The following is a 4743-nucleotide window of genomic DNA, read 5'->3' as shown; positions in this document are numbered from 1 at the left end:
CCGGCCAGCACCCCGTCTTCCCCTTGGCGCCCACTGTTCCGAGACCAGCACCCGTTAGCTAATTGGGCATTGTCTGGGGATAGGGGCTCTTAACCAGAATCAGAGCTCATGGCTTCAGTAAACCCCCAGAAATAATACCAAAAGTTTTGGGGGGAACACTGCAATTATCCTCAGATTCTCAATGATGTGTGAGCCCAAATTAAGACCCACTCACTGCTCTGGGAACAAAAAAGAAACGCGCGAAGGGTTTAGGGTGGTGGTCCCTGGAGACTCCAGTCTTGGCCAGGTCAGATTTAGCTTTAGAGACCAGTTTTCTGCGTCTCTCTCTCTCACCTTCTAGAAGGATACAATTTCCTTACTTATTTTGAATCTAAGTCTCCAGACTCTGGAGGCCTCAGGCATTGTCTAATTAGTTGACTAATTAATGTATTAACTTATTAACCAAATGATTATGAACAGTCATTATCACCCCCAATGAATTCTGTGTTAATTTCCTGTTGCTGGAGTCACCCCTGCTCATCTATCACAGGCAATAAAAGGAAACCACTTTTCATAAAAACAATTACTTTTTACTACATTCCCCCCAACTCAAAATCTCAGGCAAGGGGAACTGCGGGGGAATTCCCTTTGTGGAGAGACTATTGGGGTACAGGTTGGGGATTCTCCAGCCTCTGCGCCCCCTCAAAGCCACCTCTACATACCTACATCACGGTGACATGGTGATATGGGCAGGTTTCGTCTTTGTTCGAATCTCCTGAAGGACTTAGTTTTTTCATGAAAGCCACACCTGGTGGAATCGGGGGTCTGAATTCTGGGAGACAGATGCTTGTGTGTCGGAGGGGGATAGTTTGCGGTCTGAGGGTCCCTTAAGCCTTTTCCTCCAGACAAAAATTAACACAGTGAAGGCTGGGACCTCTTTCAACACAGATAGTCCTCTTTATCTTTACTGCCTATCAGAACCTAGAATAAAAGTTCTGGGGGGTAGGCACCCACCCAAAACCGTGTGCGTGGACCAGTCTAAACGTCCGGGGAACGCCACCCCCACCCCCACCTTGGAATGCAGTGCGTATAATGGATACATTTTAAATGTTGCTTACGTTTCTCTCAGATTTCTCTCTTTTGTTTCTTTCACTTTTTATTCAGACAGACACACCGACAGCACATGACACTCCACAAGCACATAAAGAAACAGCCTTCGACAGTGCAGAAGGTTCCAGGGGAGAGGGCATGTTCGCCTTCTCCTTCCCTCTGAGAAAATAGGGTGCCAGGGAAGCCCCTCACCATTCAAGTCCTGCCTCCCCAAATCCCTCTTCGTCGTTCTTGGCTATTCAGGGATGGATTTCTTCCTGGCGTCAAGGCAAGATTGATTTCAAACAAGATGATGTAAACTGAGGCTAACTACTTCCTTCCACAGCTCCTCCCCCATCGACGAATTCCCCACCATGCCCTACTTCACTCCAAACTTTGCCTGAAGGTTTGCTCGCAGGCATATCACCAAAAAAAGCGTGGGTGGTGAGGACAGTGTTCGGCGACAGCCTGTGTCTGCTTCATGGAGCTGAGGACACGGTGCTTTTTTCTCTTTGTTGATAAACAGGCCATTTCTGCACTGGTTCTGTCTGACATAAAAGGCTTTATTTCTCATTTTCATTTTTATTTTTTATTGCCATGTAGTTTACTACAATACAGTATCCAGATCTTAAGTGTTCAGTTGGTTTGTTTTGACAATTTACACCCTTGTAACCTCCACCCCAAACAAGCTATAGAACATTTTCATTCCAGAAACTTCCGTCATGCTCTTTTTTCCCCCCATCAACCCCCCAAGACAGCCTCTTCCTGATTTCTATCACCACAGGTTCATTTTGCCTGTTCTTCACTGTATATTTTTATACACCATGTACAAATAACATTGACACCCTCTCTGTGCCCCTGCTCCCCAATGCACACAAGGAGAGGCGACATTTCTTGATACATCCTGATCTTTGAGTAGTTGCAGAAACTTGAGGTGAGAGAGCTCAGGCAAGAAAGAGGAACTACAGGCAATCAGCACTAACTCTTAGTTCCTCCGGGGAGGAAAGAAAATTTCAAGCCACTTACTTGTTTCGCAGAGTTCAGGGAAGGGAAGATTCATAAATAAAAGAGAAGCTTAACTCCAATCGGTCCCCGGCTCCTTTGCTTGGCCGTTCCTTTGTCGCCATCTGCTGGTTCCGTGGGGAAGTGCATGGGGATTTTTCTAGGACTTGGAGAGGCTGATGGTCACTCTTTCATCCCTCCCTCATTCATTCAGCAAATCATCATCGCTGACAAAGTCTCTGTTCTCATGAGATTTGCATTCCAGTGAAGTAAGCTTCACGACCATCCCCTGAAAGCGAGGCACAGAGAGCATAAAGTGTCAGGGGAAAGAGCCATGCCTAGCTGGCCACCTGTTTTCATGTGGCCTGGAAGGTAAGAAAGGTTTTTATATTTTTATATGGTTGGGAAAAAAATCAAAAGAGAAACACTTCAATGAAAATGACTTGATATTCACATTTTAGTGTTCACGAATAAAATTTTATTCCAACCCAGCCACGTCCATTCCTCTACATATCATTTAAGTCTTCTCTCTCTCCACGTGCCAGAGTGGGTTTTGACAGAGAGTAAATGGCCTGCAGAATCGGAAATGTAGATATTTGGCCTTTTGCAGAAAAAGTTTGCTGACTTCACATCCAAAGGAAGGGATGTCTTCTATGCCTATTTTTCAAAAATGGAAAACTGTGCGACAAATCTCAAGAGAGTCTGGGGTCCATTTCCTGTTTCATTGAGGGGGAACAAAAAAATAACGCAGACCAAAGGCCTGGTTACCAGAAGGCTGGACTCCAGTTGGGTTAAGTGCGGCTAACCATAATAGTTTACAAGTTGCTTCGATGTAAAAATGAGCAACAGCACGTGAAGACATCTAGCACTCACTCAGTAGGCCCTTCACAAAATAGCCAGTTTATTCACAGAAGGTCACCTCCCCAGGGCAGAAGCGCAGGACCTTGGAGAGAAGGCACTGGTGACAAGCTGTAGACAATTTCTGTTTAAAATGACTCCCCCAAAGTTGAAAAGTAACAGACTGTGGGTGTCAAGGGAAGGCGAGTGGGGGTGGCTTGTGCAGACTCACGGTAAAATCAGCTTTGTTTCAGATGCCGCATTCAATGCAGTCAAAGCAGAATGCGTGGAAAGCTGAGGCTTGCCGTGAATGACGTTTTTTTGTCATTTGCTTTTCTTTAGGCTGAATGGAGGAGACATAAGGTCATGTTTATTCCTTTCTAATGCTTGTAGCAATTCAAAACACAGAGGCTACAGCCATTTTCTTCTCTCTGTCTCTGCGTTTCTGCCTCTGCCTCTTTCTCTCTCTGTCCTTCCTCCCCACCTCCCCTCCCACTACACTTCCTTCCTCTTCCGATAACCCCTTCGCTCTGAGGGTCAGGGGAGGAAACTGAGGCTCAGAGAATATAAGTGATCTGCCCGAGGTTCGTCATTTAATCACAAAGCTCAAGACTCTCCCCTCCGTGTCCTTTCTATAACAAAGCCTCGCCTCGCTCTCAGTCTGGGCCTGACGGAGAGTGGCCTTATTTATCATTTCGAAGCCCCAGGATTTACAGAACCCCAATCTGAGCTGAAAATGGAGGCAATTACCCAGATAATTTAGGGAAACGTCCGGGTTGTGTTGTGAGTGTTTTAACATCCATGTCTGAATTATTGTGAGTAATCGCTTCCACTCCTCCCTCTCGTGGCGGGGGGGGGGTGAAGAGGCAATTCTCTCCTGACAGCCTCTGTTTGTTTTGTCCGGGTCGAACAAGGCCGGTAGCTAAGGAGAGAGGGCGAGAACAAAACCCCAGGGGAAGAGGCTGCCGGGCAGACTCTAGAGGGCCAAGCCCATTTGTGTTTGAGGTCAATAACCTTTGTGTTTCCATCAAAACCCCATCCAGGAGGCACACTCGACCCCTACCAATTCCACTTCCAACATGTGAAACATCAAAGTGGCGACGGCGTGCGTGTACGCGCAGGAAAAAGGTAAACAAGCGAAAGAGGATGTTTAAGGACGGAAAATAAGTCTTCCAGCATTTCTTAGAAAAGGAGCGAATTTGTGTTCCTTCTCGCCTCCCCCCACACAGCCATGCTTCCGATTTGCTTAGGAGCCTTGTGACCCCTGGAAAGAGCTTAAGCTCCTGGAACCTTCTTTCCACTCCTCTTAAAACAGGGCTGATAATGATCCTTGCTTTATAGAGTTGTTGGGAGATTAATATAGATCCAGCGTGGAGCTCGGGGACGGGCATCCGGCAGGTCCGAGGCACGCCTGCTTGCTCTTGTGATCATGGACGACGGGGTCTGAGGTCCCATCTGCTCAAACGAATGCGATCACATGCATTTCCAGAAACGAGGCAACTAGCTTCGGACCTCCCAGCCAGTTTCTTTCCTGGTCGGCTCACCACAGTGAAACAGGAAAGCTTGTCCCTCCCGCCTGCCCCCCAGCCCCACACCCGAACGATGGGAAATCCATGCATTAAAGTTTTATAGACTGCGGTAGCCTAGTTCAAAAGAAACAGGCTCTGGAGAAAAAGCAAGCTGGTGTCCAATGACATGGAGTAGAACCAGGAGCCCCAAGTACATAAGCTTCTTGCCTCTGTTCTTATTTATTTATTGCCGCTGCTCGCTCCAGTGGGGGTGGCGGCGGCAGGGGTGGCAGACTTAGTCATGGTGAGAGATAAGGAAATAGAGGCA

The sequence above is a fragment of the Pteropus medius genome, unplaced genomic scaffold, assembly GCF_902729225.1.
Source record: "Pteropus medius unplaced genomic scaffold, Ma_sr-lr_union100, whole genome shotgun sequence".
Classification (NCBI taxonomy): Eukaryota; Metazoa; Chordata; class Mammalia; order Chiroptera; family Pteropodidae; genus Pteropus; species Pteropus medius.
Note: the sequence above shows the minus strand (reverse complement) of the source record.